Raw genomic sequence first — 18,156 nt, 5'->3', positions numbered from 1 at the left:
CGCGGCCAAGTGTTACATTGAGTTACCGCGAGGCACTTTTTATAATTTTAGTCAATTAGCTACCTCGTTTTTAACTCATTTTCAGTTGCCAGTCCGATATGACAATGGCACGGAATTGTTAACTTCGCTAAAACAATCAACATCCACTTACATTTCAGATCATATTCATGAGTGGAGACGTCTACAGCGTTTAGTGAAGGTATTTATTCCAGATCAGATCTTGGCTGAGTGGTTTGTAAAATCTTTGTTGCCAAAGATCACTGAAGATGTTGCTAAATCCGGAGTTGTTACTGAGGAGCAAGTAATTGCTCAAGCCCAATACTTTGACTTGGTCTATACTCAATCAGGTACGTTACACGAAAAAATCCCCGATCTTCCCAAGCAAAATCAAATCACTACAGCTCCTTCGGGATCTCATGCCGCTGATGGTATGATTGGCACGGTTAACACTAAAAGTAAGAAGAAGTCTTCCAAGAACTCTTCCCCTATTATAACCTTGCCTGATGCCCCAACAAGAGATTCTTCTACAGAGATCTCCACCGATATTCACGTTGTAGAGTCATCTACAGCCAAATCAAAATCCGGTGGGAAGAAGAAAGGAAAGAAGAAGAATAAAACGGACAAAAGTTCAAAGGAGAAACCTGAAAAGGCGGAATCCAATGATGAAAAGTGCAAGCCTCGTTATCCTTGTCTCATTTGTGACGATGACCATTTTACAAGAGACTGCCCTCATCGGGCAGAGGTTGCGAATATTGTCAAGGGTTCCCAAACTCCTGCTGTTTTGAAGGATCCTTTTCTGGCTCAAGACATTAAGATGATAGGTTCATCCTTGAATGCCAATGAAGAACCCATATTGATGATGTCCCATGTTAGGATTGCGACTCGATCGCAAGATTATGGTAGTAAAAGTCCTGTTGATGGTAAAGAAGCAGAATCTTCTCATTCTAATCCATCAACCTCAGCTCCCGGTTCCGATCCACTACAAATCGAGAAACCTAATCCAGACTTGGTAATCAAACCGCCCGCCAAGGGTATACTTCGAAAGTAAGCTTTTAATCCACATGCGAGAGCGGCTCAGAATTATAACATTATTGAGGATTTAGCTGTTTCACCCTCAACAATGTCGGCTTTGGAAGTGCTGCAATCATGTCCAACACAACGTAAATTACTTTTGTCGGCTATAGGAGCTGTTGATGTTCAGGACCCGAACCTAATGATTTTCGATCTAGAAAGTAGTACACCACGTTTGCCTCATCAAATGGCTTTCCAGATACCAATGATAGTCAAAAACAGGCCTATTCATCGGATTGTAATTGATGAGGGAGCCTCAACGTGTATTATGTCGATACAGTGTTGGAGATCGCTTGGTTCTCCTTCACTAAATCAATCCCCGATGATTCTAAAGGCCTTTGATGGCCGTGGGTTTCATCCTTTTGGCATTCTACAGGATTTTCCTGTAGGGGTTGAAGGAAAAACCGTTAGTCTAGATGTGGAGGTGGTTGATGCCCCTCTAGATTACAACCTTCTCTTGGGTCGAAGTTGGTCTTACGCTATGACAGCGGTCGTTTCATCGGTCTTTCGAGTAATAAAGCTTCCACACAATGGAAAGATCGTAACAATAGACTAGCTAGCTTACTTTTCATCCGACCCAGCCTCTTCGGAGAGTATTCAACATGTTGGTAAAATGACTATCCCATGTAAGGATGTTGGAGTAGGACTAGTTAAAGATGTCGGTTTATTGGGAACTTTTCCTTTTCCTCCAATCAACGCATCGTCTTCATTTGCAACCATTCATATGATTACATCAGACACCATTGTTTATGATGATCCTTGGATCGTTACTTCTGAATATGAGATAGACTCATTTGGTAATGCCATGCCTTTGAGTCCATATGAAATTTCCTATGAAGTCGTGCAGTCGTTTGCCGACCCAACTTCAACCGAAAATGACTTAATGAATGTGGTCCGTGAGGAATCACTTTTCACATCAACCTCAGATTTAACCACGTTTTCTAAACTTGTTCACTCTGATGAGCAAATTCGTGAAATCCTATGTGTAGATGATTTACCATGGGAAGATCTCCATCACAGATCTTCGTTTTTACCTAAGGATGATCGTTTTGAAAATGATTTCTCATCAATTTTTACAACTGAATATGTCAAGGAACCTCAGAATCCAATGAAACATCCCGATTCAGAGTTAAATTTGGGAAACATCTCTCGAACTATTCCTATTGACATTTCGGTTAAGCCTGGAATTGTTGAGAACATTCATATAGGTGCCTCGTGTACAGATGACGAAATTCAAATATATAAGGCCCTATTTCAATAATTTCGCGACGTGTTTGCCTGATCCTATGAGGAAATGCCAGGAATTGATCCCGTGATAGTTGTTCATGAGATCAAGACTTACCCAGACGCTAAACCCGTCCAGCAACGTTTGCGTCAGATTCACCCACGAAAAGCTGCTGCAGTTAAAGCAGAAGTTGAAAAATTATTGAAAGCAGGTTTCATTTAACCGATCCCGTTAACGGATTGGGTATCGAATATTGTTCCGGTTAACAAAAAGCAGGGAACAATAAGAATATGCATCGACTATAGGGACATTAATCGAGCCTGTCCAAAGGACAATTACCCAACTCCCTATATCGATCAAATCATTGATGATTGTGTCGGCAACGAAATATTCTCCTTCATGGACGGTTTTTCCAGATACAATCAAATCAATATTCTACCTACCGATCAACCAAAAATGGCTTTCATTTGTCCATGGGGGACATTTTCTTATTGAAAGTTACCTTTTGGGCTTAAGAATGCCGGAGCAACCTTTCAAAGGGCGATGTCTTATGCATTTCATGACATCAAGCACATTGTGCAACCTTATCTCGATGACTTGCATGCTCATTCATTACATCGAGCTGATCACCTCGTCCATTTACGAGCAATCTTTATGAGGTGTAGGCATTATCGTATTCGGTTGAACCCACACAAATGTGTCTTCTGTATAGAAACAGGTCGATTGCTGGGGTTTGTAGTTTCGAAAGCCGGCATTCGCGTTGATCCCTCAAAGGTCGAAGCTATCATCAAATTGCCTCCTCCTTCGAGTCTTCGCCAACTCCAAAGTTTGCAAGGGAAAGCAAACTTTTTACGACGATTCATTCCTAACTACGCTGAGGTTACAAAGGGTTTCACCCGGTTGTTGAAGCAAAATACTCCATTTGATTGGGATGAGATAGCTCAGAAATCTTTTGATGCATTCAAACACGCGTTGACCCATGCACCGTTGTTGCATCCTCCCAACTACAGCCAGGATTACTTCTTGTATCTTGCCACCTCTCATTCCACCATTGGAATGGTCTTAGTTCAGGAAGATGAATTCGAAACTGAACATGTGATATATTACCTTAGTCAAACTTTAAATCGAAATGAGCTAAAATACTCACATGTGGAGAAATTGGCATTGGTAGCTGTTCAAGCTGTCCAACGTTTTCGTCACTACATTTTACTACGTAAAACTACAGTAATTTCGGATTGCAACCCTATGATCTACATTTTGACCAAGCAATTGCTAGGGGGCAAGTACTCTAAATGGATCGTTATCCTGCAGGAGTTCGACTTGGAATTTGAGAAATCTAAGTCTAAGAAGTCTTTAGTTTTTGCGGAGTTAATGTGTGACTTCCCACGTGCTGACACGGAAACTATGGCGGAGGAGCCCATTGCGGACAAATCCTTGTTTCTAATCAGCACTTTAGATCCGTGGTATGGGGATATCATCGTTTATCTCTAGAACCAATCCTTTCGGCCAGAAATTTCAAGGTCAGAACGTCGAAAAATTCGATCCCAGTCCCAACAATTCAGGATTATTGGAGATACTCTTTATCGCCGTGGGGTGGACTCTATCATTCGACGTTGCTTAACTCACGAGGAAGCTGAAAGGGTTCTAAATGACTGTCACTCTGGAGCTTGTGGCAGTCATATGTCTGGGTTTGCCACAACCCAAAAGATATTGCGCGCTAGCTACTTCTGGCCGTCTTTATTTAAAGATTGTATTACGGCGGTCCGAAAATGCCACAACTGCCAAATTTTTGATCGTAAGATGCACGCTCCACCTGCTCCTCTCCACCCTATAATTGTCGTTGGTCATTTTTCCAAATGGGGTATCGATTTTATTACATGTAACCCTCACTCGGCCAGGGGCATGCGTATATCATCCTTGCGGTAGATTATTTTACTAAGTGGGTCAAGGCGATGCCTTTTTGAGGCAGACGGCAAGACAGCTGCAATTTTCGTATTGAATCATATAATTGCTAGGTTTGGTGTCCCGAAAGCAATCATCACTGATCATGGACGTCATTTTCGAAACGTTATGATGACCGAACTTACAGGCCAGCTTGGTTTACGTCACGATAGTTCAACCCCTTATTATCCACAAGCGAATGGTCTGGTTGAATCCATCAATAAAGTTTTAGTTATCATGATCCGATGAATCATTGGGATTCATTGGTCGAATTGGCACAACATGCTATTTTCAGCGCTTTGGGCATACCGAACTTCAGTAAAAACATCAACAGGGTTCACTCGTTTCCAACTAGTCTATGGTTTCGAAGCTGTGTTACCCATTGAATGCGAAATCCCGTCACTGAAAATGGCCATCGAGTTAATTCCAGCCACTTCCTAAGAGGAAAAGTGTTTGTTATACTTGGCTCAATCAGATGAGAATCGACGTGATGCTGCATTGGCAATCGAGACTCATGCAAAACGAATGAAAGCTCAGTATGATCGAAATGTGACCCCTCGAAATTTTTTGGAAGGAGATCTAGTCTTAGTTTATGATCAAGCTAATGATAAATTAGGCGATGGAAAATTCGTTCCTATGTGGCATGGTCCCTATGTTGTCAAGCGAAAGCTAGCCAAAGGGGCCTATGAATTGGTAGACTTTGACGGGGACTCTTTGGGTAAACCCAGAAATGGCCTTTACTTGAAGAGGTATTATGCTTAAAAGAATGGGTATGGAGATTTTTAGTTAGGATAGTTTTTCTTTCTAGCTGGTGTGTTTTAGTTTAAACAGTGTGCTTAGCTTAGAGAGTGTTTTTCGTCATTATTCCTGCTTATCTTGGTTTTACTCTTGATATTGCAGATGTCGATGCCTCTCCAAACATACATTGGTTTCACTGATGGTGCTTGTCGTAATACACGGAACATCTCTTCCGCAGCTTGGGTTATCTATTCGCCCTCTGACGAGTTAATATCTATGCATGGGGTAAGCCTTGGTCAAACAACAAACAACATTGCCGAGTATAGTGCAGTGATTGAGTTATTATCTGAATCTATTTCATTTAGGATTCGGAGTTTGATAGTGAGGTTAGATTCTGAACTCGTTGTATTACAGCTTAATAGAGTGTATGCCATTAGAAATCCAGTGTTATTGAGATTATTTTTGAGAGTGCGTCTCTTGGAACGTGAATTTGATTATATTGAATATCAGCATATTCCAAGATCTTTAAATACATTAGCAGATGCAATTGCTTCTCGAATGTTAAATAGACATTTGCAATAATCATACATGTAAATTTAAAACCATTCCATAACATGATTTACAAGATAAGCTGGTAATAGTGATATATATATAGGAGTGTGTCAAAAAATACATCGTCCTCGATCATAGGTTGAAAAACACCTTATGATCGGCAAAAATGATAAGTACAAAAAAACAAAAATTTTACATGTGCCCACAATAGGCGATCATCCTATCACTAGTGATGATCTCTATAAGAAACCATTGCACGAGCCACCTTGCAAAGGAACCTCCTAAAAGGTCCCGGGACCCCAATCACATAGCGCTAAAGTCGACGAGGAATGTCATCTATAGTGGTCTCAGGAATATCTCCTGTCAAGCGCTCGAGATGACCCTCCAACTCGGCCAAAAACTCTGCTAATTCGTCCTGTGGGGCTGGCGCGGGTGCAACTGGTTGCTTCCTCTCGTAAGGCCGGAGAGTGGCTCGTCGCTATGGACCCACATCTGCATTTGAAATTTTTACTATCAGGTTTGAGACGATGGAAAAAAAAAATAAAAAAAAAAAGACAAATGTTGAAAAGGATTTTACCTGACTCATCCCACTGCTCTCCTGGTGGAAGAACCATGTCTGGGTCACCACGAAAATCTATCCCAGAGTAAGGAAAGTCCTTAATAGAAAAGACCTGGTTTTCCAGCCATTGGAAATACTCAGGTTTGAATCGAGCAACCTCTATCCTCTCGTTCGGGTGACGGACCATAACTGCGACCCATCGCATCAGTTTGGGCTCTCGAGGAAGCCCAGCTCCAACAGTAAGGTGCTGCGGGATCAGCATAGGAACCCTCTCCAGGCCAAAACTTACGACCAAAGCCCCATAACCAAAGGTTTTTAGTCGTCCGTTCTTGGCCCTGGTCAGTTGGCCTTTCACATTGGCCAACACAGCATCGCACCAGTTGAAGATGGTGCCTCGAAAGCAATCAACTGCCATACGCATCTGGGATCCGGTGGCAATATGTAATGCGGCAGCTCCGCAATGTCTCGTGACAGTGAATGCAATCACCATGAGCTCAGGACGAGATATGGTCTTTATGTCTATCCCTTTGTCTCTAGCCTGGCTGTTGCAGTACTCTAGCCTGAGGCTATCGACAGACTGGCCACCTGCCCTAGCCCCAAACAGAGTCAAGTCTTCGCCTCTCTTAGGCAAATCAGTCAAGAAATATATGTCCGCCAGCTCAATTTCGAGCTGGTGGCCGCCAATGAAAAAGCACTGGTCCTGTACGCTCCATCTATCAACTATCCACTGTAAGAAATCCACCTAAGCCCTCATGCCAGGAATGGCCCAGAATTTGTACAAGTCGCATGCCCTCAAAGCATCAAGTGAAGGCCGATGATTCCATGCGACAAAATCCATGTCCTCATGCTCTCATTCACGCCAATCTAGCATGATGTACTCTTTGCATCAAGTATAAGAATAAATTAAATTGCTAGAAATTATTTTGATTGGTCCATTTTTGAGAATTTTTGGGTTAAAAACCCTTGCGACGGGGACTGCACCCTCCAAGTTAGACACAGTGCGTGGGACTGCACTTTTTCTACATGGAAGGTGCGGACCCCAAGCTTTTTCCCAATGGAGAAAAAGTCGGGGTCCGTAGGCCAGCAGTGGTAAACCTGCGGGCCCCCACGCGCGGGTTTTATGCCTAAAAACCCTCCCAAAAATGAAATAAATGACTAAAACAAAAAATCAAATAGTTAAAAATGAAGAGTAGGATGATGTGGATTACCTGGAGAAGATGGTGCTTGATTCTGACGGTTGGATTTTCCACAATCTTCACGGGAAGTTTTCTGAGAAAAAGCACTATTTTCTCACCCAAACTCAAACGGTAAAAATGAATTGAAAAAGGCCCTTTTTATAAGTTTTTTGAGTAAATAAATTGCAAATTTGTTTATGTTTCACTTTGAAAAGGTATTTTTGCAATATTTTTATCTATTTCAAACAGGTATGAGTAATGTTTGTGTTTTTGTGCAGGATAACGGATTATTCAGGCGAAATCTATCATTTTCGACGAAAAAACATTTAGAGTCACCTTTAAGCTCTTTTCTAACTCCTGAAACATGAAAAGATTGCCGAGTGTTTCTTTTAAACTTGTTAAAACGGATTTAAAAGACGGTCCACTTACAGCTCTTTTCCGATCGTAAAAACATGAAAAGATTGCCGGATTTTTGTCGTTTCAAATTCGATATCGGTTATAAAATGACGTGTCGTTGATCACTTTTTTACTTTTTTGGGTCAAAGGCACTAATGACGAAAAGTACTCCTTGGTCGTAAAAGATCAAGCGGTTCTCTCAAGTATTATTTTATACTTTTTCGGGCTTGGGAGACACAAATTTACGAAAAAGGTCAACCCTGGAGTCTTCTTAAGTTTTTCAGACTCTCTAAAATTGAAAAACACCGAGTTCATCCTATACTGGACTCGTTAAAATTTCACAGTAAAGGACCTGTTCAATTACAAACAGGAACGAACCACTCCTTCTTAGGGTTCGAATTTAAACTAAGTTGGACTCATCCGAAGGATGAGCTTATAATCAAGCAAATGTTATCCTCCTCAAGCTTGTCAAAAATAAAGAGGTACTTGCCAGAAATGGTGGGGGAAAAGAGAGAAAAATGAGCCTGTTTGTCATACTTTGTAACCACTCTTGAACACGACACTTTTATTCACCTGGGTTGGGAAATCCTTTGCCTAACAGTTGATCAAACCACATTGACAGTCTTCAACCGGTTTTTGGGTATTAACTTTGGGTCAATTGTCACCAAGCCATCTGTCGTGTCATTATGTGTTCAATAGGTCACTTCCAATAAGCCATTCATCTGCAAAATATCTGTCATCCATCTTGACCATCCCTGAGTCAGTCCTTGCAACTAAATTTCTTCAACTTGATCTATGATTTCATGTTGTGGGCTTGCCTACGACGGATCGCTTTCTATCGACATCAGCTCATTATCTAGAAAGATGATCTAGGAATCGTTAGTACCTTGAGATCTACATGCCTCAATGGCAGGTTTCTCGCCTTTGACGATAGTTTACATCATTGAATTTCGATCAAAGGATTCCGTGACATGTTTGAAATCAACACATTTATTCGCATCTCATGGATTGTACTGGGTACTTTGAGAGCCATTGACATCACTGGTGGTTTCTCTCACACTTGTTAACAATTTACATCATTGACTGGTAATCAAGTGGTTTCGACCATGTTCGACATCAACACATTCATTCGCATGGATAGAATCGTACTATTTCGGGAAGTAGAAATGAATACCCTGGATCTAGTTTCCACAATCCAGGCTGCGAGGAATTTTGTATTCATTATATAATGGACTATTCATAAACAGATGGCTGCGTCCATACTGTGTCCACATGAGTCTTTACTTGTGATGTTTTACAAGATCATTCCTATATCAGAGCAGTAGTTAGTTTTTCTAGTCAGTTTTGATCTGAGTATGGGAATGCCTACCTTAGCGATGATATGATCTCATATATATATCTTGCATTGAATGTTTTTACAGGTTCTAACCAGGCTCTCCACAAGATGATCCTCGAAATGATAAAGTACTTCAATCTTCCTAAATGATCAATGAAATCCTCATCTACTACAGACTTCACACTTTAGGGGGCAATCTGTTACACAAAAATATCGTCACCATGATTATTTGCAGTCAGTATGGGTCTATCATCACTTGTACTATCCTCCTAAGCAAGTCTCAGACCTCAGCTCTTCAAATCAAGCTTTGAAAATGAGAGAAAGACATTAAAAATCAATGTAACTCTGGTTCCGCACTTTCTCTCACTGTCACCTGCGGTCCCGCACCTTCTGTGTACAAAAACTGCGGACCTGCCCGCTCTGTCCCTAACGGTGTAGGTGTAGACCCCTGTGAAAGTCAAAAGGCGCAAGTTTTATCTTAAAAAACTCACTTTGGGTTAATTCTAGAGGTTTCTAGAAGGAATTTTGACGTGGATTGTTCGCTCTGAGGTGGTTCATGCATCCCAAAAGAGAAGGAGCTAATCCCTTGATGAGAGGAACTATCCCTTTGAAGGAGGGCTTTATCCCTTTGAAGGAGGACCTAGTAACCTCCCTCCATTGCACTATAAATATAGGCATTGGGCTGGTTTCTAAGGAGGTTAGAAGCTGAATATTTTTTAGGGTAAACGCTGGTGAAATCAAGACTTCCTAGTTGAGCTTAAGAGGAGAGATCACATACCTTTTTGGCTTCATTGGGGAGTGAGTGAAACTTGTCAAAGTAGAGGAGACTTCTTGCTGGACCCTGGGAGGAGCTTGTACAGCGTCAAGGCAAAGGTTGTAAAGTTCTTCTTCTTTCGAATTAATACAATCAAACTCATTTTTCTCAACAAGTATCTCATGTTATTTGTTTCATGGACTCCTTGACTTTCATGTTAAATATGTTTTATGCAATTGGCTTTTCAGGTGCTATTTAATTTGATTGCCTTGTTTGTGTTTGCAGATTCGCGACAAAGGATCTCATTTGGATCGAAGGAGCGAGGGCATCCACAAGCTTGCATTGGACCTAAGGTAGGCCCTAAAAACACTTGTTTGCTATTGTTTATCAAAGCATATTTAGAGAAAGATAGTGTCTGGTTGGTTTGCTTGTCATTAGGTCTTCTTTAGATTCTAGGAAGGTCTATCTTGTCCGCAAGATTGACTTATTCTATGTGACACTAACTCAATATTTGAGAAAGAAAAGTATTTTAATAGGATGGATGTAGCATATGATTGTTATGCTTATCAATTTCTCTAGATATAATTTTCCACATAGAATCTTGTTCCAAAACTATTGATATTTGGAAAACTTTGAATGTTTTGTTTTGGAAGCATAATGAACTATGAGGACATTAGTTATAGAATGAGATCATCACATTGAGCCCAAGTATTTTTAGCACGGTGCAAGAATTCTTCATGAAGTTCAAATATTTGGTACAACAACTCAATGAATGTGGAATTGATAAGGAAGAGGAGCAACCAATCTTCTCTATTTTCTCAAATTTGGTTCCTAAGTACTATCTATTAATTTATTCATTTCCTACTACTAAGCTATAAATGGAAAATGGCTGGAAAATTCCTTCTTTAGATGATATCATTGAATCGATCATTCATGAGTAAAATAATCTCATTTAGATGTGGACTCTCAAGAATTACAAAACCTATGAACTTATAGTACATGAAAACAATGAAGACAAGTTGAAGGATCCTAAGCGCAAAAAGGAGTCTCGGCTCATTTATGATCCAAATTAGATCTAGACTTTTAATGGTGAAGGACACAACAACATAGCAATTGGAATTTTTAGCATTGTATTTTGAGGGGTGATGGGGACGCGAGGGGGTTCCCACCAGGTTTTCACTCTTTACCTCAACTTTATCTAGTTGTTTTGCATAGTTGTTTGTACATGGGTACCTAACATGGTTGAAAATTATCAAAACTCATTTATGTGCACATATTGGTTGTGTTTTAGAGGGGTGTTGGAGTACATTTTCATTTTGCTACTATTTAGGAGGACTTCTATCTAGATCATGTCTATTTTCAATAGGTGGATTATTTATTATGTGTTTATTTATAGAAAATTATGTAATGTAGCATGACATGTGGTAGTGAGATTACAGTGACCTGGAATTTACATGGCACCAATGTGAATTTTCTTGGATATATTTTCTTCCTAGATAAGTGTGCACTTCTCCTAGCATCTCTAGTTCTATTATTAAAGCCCATCTATCTTATATAATTTAGACATATTTTTGGAGACTCATTTCTATTTCTAGAGTTTAGAGTTTTACGCTTTAGTTCTCAATCATATTTGGCTAATTCCATTCATCGAAAACTCTATTTATTGCTCTCATTTGATATTTTGCTAGATAACTCCATTTTTTGGCTAGTTGATTGAAACTCTGTGAGAGTTTCTTTTTGTTTAATGTGCATGAACAAGGAATGCCAACCTAGTGCACATTATTCCTCTCTCCTATAGAGTTTTTTAAATATGTACTCATGGCATTCAATGAAATACACATAATTTAGGTTATTCTCTTTGAAAAACAATTTGAGTTGGTATCCTTAGTCTAAAGATAGGTATCTTATTCTCTCTTCTTTCTCTTTTGTCTTAATTTTACAATTTCTAGTGTTGTTTCTTCTTCAAAACTATATTCTTGTGTTCTCTTGATCTCTAAATTTCACATTTGTGACATGTTTTTTATTTCATAAAATGAATATATTTTTTTTTCCAAGATTAACTATGGCACTATAGTTTTTTTTGTATATTTTGTAGGTATTTAATTTTAATCCAGTTTTAGGATTCTCTTGGTATGACTACACAATTTCTACTTGTTAGTTGTGGAACCTGATTATCTTCTTGATTAAGAGGATTTATCTTTAGCTACATTTGGACCTCGATTCTTGAAAAGTGATGTAAGGGGTATTCCTCCCCTACTACTATATCCATGGGGTCTAGGGTGGCAAAATCAACACTTTTTACCTCCTCTTAGTAGGGGTTTGGGAGAAGCTCCCCTCAAGAGAAACTTTTGAAAAAAATTCCAAGTAAAATATTGTAATTTCATAATTGATTTGAATGTTCATAATTATTTCACATATCTAATGGTAGATGTTACCTTAGGGATTTTCCCCTAGAAGGAAACCATATTTTTTATCAGAGAAATGTGTTTTGTTGAGATATCATTGTAATTGTGATAGAGGACTTTGTAAGAGACAAAATAGAGGGTTGTAGCAGATGTGTTGGAAGTTGTAATCCCTTCATTTTTTTGGACAAAATTAAAGGAATAACTAATATTTCTTAGTGGATGCAAACCAAATTGGGTGAACCACTTATATTGGTTTCTTATTTTTATTGTTTCATTCCATGATTTGTTTCCACGTTCATTTTGATTAGTGCTCTATGATTTCATTCCTAAAAACTAGTATCAATAAAGGTTTATTTGTGTAATAAAACTCATAGAAAATGAAGGTTCGTGTTTCAAGTAGGAGTAATGGTGGAAGAAGGTTTTGGAGTGGAAATATTTAATGGAAAAACTACTAGTTATGGAAGATTGAAATGGAAATTATATTTATATCAAATTTGTTTTATTTATACCATTGGGTAGAATAAAAAAGAAGCTAGTGACTATGAAAGATGAATAATGGAAGCTTATTAACACAAAGGCACTAGGAACAATATATTGTTCTTGATAGAATTGGTGGCTTTCAACATCTCGAAAGAAAGGATGCAACCCAAATTGGGTGAACCACTTATATTGGTGTCTTCTTTTTATTGTTTCGTTCCATGATTTGTTTCCACATTCATTTTGATTTTATTGCTCTATGATTTCATTCCTAAAAATTGGTATCAAAGCTAAAGGTTTATTTGCACAATAAAACTCATAGAAATTGAAGGTTCATGTTTCAAGTAGCAGTAATGGTGGAAGAAGGTTTTCAAGTGGAAATATTTAATGGAAAAACTACTAGTTATGGAAGATTGAAATGGAAATTATATTTATATCAAATTTGTTTTATTTATACCATTGGGTAGAATAAAAAAGAAGCTAGTGACTATGAAAGATGAAGAAGGAAGCTTATTAACAGAAAGGCACTAGGAACAATATATTGTTCTTGATAGAATTGGTGGCTTTCAACATCTCGAAAGAAATGATGACACATGGTTTGATGATGACATTGGAAACTATATGAAAAACCATCAACTTCCAACAAGGTATTTCTTATGAATCATTTATTTAATATGAATACGTTAGAAGGTGGGTTTGTTGATTATCATTTACATGAATTTAAGATAATCACCATATAGGTAAGCTCTATAGGAGTAAACTTTAATGATGATTTTAGGGTTCATTTAATTTTTTCTCATTACTAGAAAGCTAGAATGGTTTGGTCATGATTGTGAGTAATTATATCTCTGGTTTAAAAACCTCATGTTTGATGATGTTGTTGGTGTTATACTTATAAAGGAAATGTGACAAAAATGAAAATGTGAGACATCATGTAATTATTTGACTGTGGAGAATAGGGGAGGACAAAGGGAGAGAGGAAAGATTCTAGGGAATCATGGAAAGTATGAGAATGGAAAATACAAATCTAGAGGGAGGTTGGAATGTTGACAGTATGGGAAGAAAGGATACAAAAATAAATATCATTGGTCTCTAAAGGAAAAAATTTGGACAATACAAAAATAACAAGCAAGAAAATGTAACATGTGCTGTCCTACAAGATGCATTGATCATTTCAATAGATAAAATCGTTAATTCTTGGGTGATAGACTCAGGGGATTCATTTCATGAGACAAATCAAAAGAAATATTTTTATGATTACGTTCAAGGTGATTTCGGACAAGTTTATTTGGGTAATTATGAACCATGTAAATTTTTTGTAAAGGGCAAGGTATGGATAAAATTATAGAAAGGAAACCAACTGGTGTTGAAAGAGGTAAGGAAAATTCCTAATTTAAGGATTAATATATAATTTCAATAGAGTAGTTGGAAAGTGAAGGTTGTACAATAATATTACAAGAAATTAATGGAAGGTCACTAGAGGATCTCTAATAATGGAAGAAAAGGAGGTGTGTACATTGCATTTATATGCTAGTATGTTGCACTTTATATTTCTTTAGCTTCTACAAGAGAAGATACAACATTGTGGAATCATAGGCTTGGGCACACGAGTGAGAATGGGATGCAGATTATCCACTCAAGGAAATAATTGTTGGATTTGAAGAAGGTTGATTTAGACTTTTGTGAGCATTGTGTTTATTGAAAACATAAAAGAGTTAAATTTCTCAAAGTTTGGAAGGAAAAAACGAGTTAAAGTTAGAGCTTATGCATAGATATGTATGGGGATCAACTTAGGTATCATCTATTGTTTCTCTTATTATTATGCTACTTTTAGTGATGATGTAACTAGGAAAACTTGTATTTAGTACATTAGAAATAAATATGATGTCTTTGATACTTTTAAGAAATGGAAAGCTTTGGTTGAGAATATTACAGTAAATAAGTTGAAGTGTATTATATCAGGTAATGGAGGAAGATATTATAGTAAGGAGTTTGATAGTTAATGTTCATACCATGGGATTCATAGAGAGAAGACAGTTCCAAGAACACCATAAGAAAATAGTGTGTCATAAAGGATGAATAGGATAGTCATGTAATATGCAAGGAATATGAGATTGCATGGAGGATTTTCCTTACAATTTTGGGTATATGATACAAATTTTGTTGTTTATTTAAAAAAATAGAGGGCCTTCAAGTTCCTTGAAGGGCGGAATTCCAAAAGAGGTGTTGATAAGTAAAAAGCTAAACAACACATTTCTAAAGACTTTTGGTTGTGAATCATTTATCTATATTGACAGGGAAAATAGCAAAAAGCTTGAGGAAAAATCCAGGTGTACATTTATTGGATATGGAGTTAATGATTTTGTGTATTCCTTAAGGCATTGTGAAAATAGTAGGTATAGAAATATGGTATTCTATGAGAGGGTCATGTACAAATATCACTTACAAAGAAAGAAACAAGGAAATGAAAACATATAAAGCACAATTCTTGATGATATCATACAAAAATAAATTCGAAATGTACTAAAAAATAAAATGTTCAAAGATAATAGCAACAACATGTACCTTGAACTACTACAAGTGTTGTTAGAAGATCAACTAGGTTAAGTAGACCCCATAAACATTACTCTCCTTTATTATATTATGTAATGTTTATTGATTCTAGTGAACCAAAATGATATAAAGAAGCAATGAAAATTGACACTAGAAAGAAATGGGACCAAGGCATGAAAGAAGAGATGTATTCTTTGGTACAAAACCATACTTGGGACTTGGTTTTGTTGCATGCAAGTAAAATAGAATTAAAAAATAAATGGTTTCATAAGCTTAAGGAAGAAGATGGAGGAAAAAAGAGGTACAAGGCTAGACTTATTGTAAAAGGGTTTGCAAAAAAGAAAGGTTTATATATTGATGAAATATTTTCTCTTATTGTAAACATGACATCATTTACAAATATTTTAAGTTCAGTGGTAGTAGAATATTTGCATCTTGAATATTTAGATCTAAATATAACATTCTATGGTGAATTAGAGGAAGAGATTTATATGGAAAAACCATAGGTATATGAGGTCAAAGGGAAGGAAAAATTAGAGCATCAAATAAATAAGGCATTGTATGGTTTAAATCAAGATCCAAGGAAATGGCATTTGAAGTTTGACAATTTTATGATGGAACAATGATATCGTAGATGTCATTCTGACCACTATGTTTATGTGAAGAGACTAGATACTGGAATCTATATTATATTATTATTTTATGTAGAGGACATGATTTTTGTAGGGTCTAATATGCAAGATGTAAACATGATCAATGCTATAAAGGATTTGGATGTTACAAAGAAAATCCTTGGCATCAGACTATCAAGAGACAAAAAATCATAAATGAACATTTTCTTGAGGTGAGTACATAGAAAAGGTGTTGGAAATATTTAAAATGAAATATGCAAAACCAATTACTACATCTTTGGTTGTCCACTTAAAATTAATTAAAGAGATGTGTCCCAAGACATAGGAGGAGATAGATTACATATCTAAGGTTTCGTATTTGTCAACAATTGGAAGCTTCATGTATGTGATGTTGTGCACAAGGCCATCTATTACACATGTGGTGGGAATTATGAGTAGGTATATGAATAATCTAGGTAAAAATAATTGTAAGGAAGTAAAGGAAAATATTAGGAATTTGAGAGTTACTACTAATCAAGAATTATGTTTTGGAGGTTCAAAGATTGTTTTACATGGATATATTGACTCAGATATAGCAGGTGATATAAACAATATGAGGAGCATAATAGGGTATGCTTCTTCTATAGGTGGAGCAATAGTAAGTTGTATTTTGAAACTGAAAAGGGTTGTTTCAATTTAAACATAGAAGAAGAGAATGGTGTTGCTATAGAGGCTAGTAAAGAGGTGATTTTATTGTAAGTTCATGTAGAAATTGAGAAAAAATTTGGAGAATAATAGGTTGTATAGTGATAATGAGATAGCCATTTTTTAGTGTTCCGTAATTTCAAGGCTGAAGAAAAAACCATGGAGGCAACATCAAAACCGTTTTCCAGTTTAGGATCTAGTCCTCCTAAACTCAGAGAGGGATCTCTCTATGAGATTTAGCTTTGTTTACTGGGAATTTCAAGCTAGTTATTGGGCTCAAATTTTGGTTTTTGAATTGGTTTAGTTGGAACAGCAAGGGAAGGCCATTTGGCAATGGAGTCAGAAGAGCTTGGGGTGATCAATTTGTAGAAGTATCAAACTTAAGTGAAATAGGGAATGCTAGGCATACTATTGGATCTTTTAGATTTAAATGAAATGAAGTAGAAGAAGGGAAATAGATTCAATTGAAGCTAAAGAGAAATTAAGAATTCTTTAACTTGATATCAGAGGAAAACATGTAGAATTAACAATAGCCAAAATAGGGTGCTCTAGGTAACGAATCCTATTTATCACAACTTCTGTTGATTAATTTAGAATAGAGAACACATAAGCATGAATAACAAAGAAAATAAACAAAGAACAATAGATGCACTTCACCAATAGATATGACACATGAATCCTGAAACAACTTGTCTTGTGTTGCTGCAAAAGGTCACTTGAACTGAGTGAACAATTTTACAATGAATGGTAGTCTTTCTCATTACAAATCCAAACGCTTTCTTACTTCAAATGATGAATTATTTATACAGTTTCTAAACTAAAATATCTTGATAAAAATCTCAAGATCTTTTTACAAATATCTTAAATTGTTTTACACAAATAGAAATGAAATGTAGGACATTCAAAACTAGTGTATCTACTTGGAACTATCATTATGGATTTCTGTTGACAAAGAAGATAACTTCAAATTTGATTGCAACTCTTATTTGATGAGGTGGCTAACTGTCTTTGAACATTTTCCTCCCGAAATCCTACAAAATAGGGTCCAATCATTCCTTTTTATATCTTAATACGTGATAGATATGTAAAACATGAGAGAGGTTATTGTATATAAATATGTTCGTGAGATAAACCTCTCTCAACTTCCCAAAATTCAATTCCATTTGTTCCCAATATTCTCTGCACAAGGTGACTAAACATGACTTTGCACAGTCTGAAAAATAAGATGTAAAGATGTAAATGAATCTCTCATTCTGTAATATATGTGTAAAATATGAAGTAGTTTCTTGTACTTTGGCATCTTAGGAACAGACACCTCCTCCATTTTCTCAAGAGTCATCTTTTATTGGCCACAATATGTTCTAAGAAAGTATGACTAAACAAGAAATTTTGGGAAGATATGTCTACAAATATTCATCTATATATCCCAAACCATAATAGCTGTTGGAAAACTGAGAGATGTTTTTGTACATGAGGATGTTGGCATAAACAACCTCTTTCATTTTTTGAAAATTCGTCCTAATTGCTTGGAAACAATGTTTGAAGTCAATGTGGCGTATAGGAAAAAACATAGTTTCAATTGATCATGAGACAGACGAATGACATGGACGCGAGAAAGCTGCAACTGTTTAAACCCATGTGACAAAATCCATTTTTTT

The sequence above is a fragment of the Pinus tabuliformis genome, chromosome 4_1, assembly GCF_031772625.1.
Source record: "Pinus tabuliformis cultivar Carrire ecotype Pingquan chromosome 4_1, CPIR1, whole genome shotgun sequence".
In the NCBI taxonomy this organism is placed as follows: domain Eukaryota; kingdom Viridiplantae; phylum Streptophyta; class Pinopsida; order Pinales; family Pinaceae; genus Pinus; species Pinus tabuliformis.
This window is presented reverse-complemented; position numbering follows the sequence as displayed.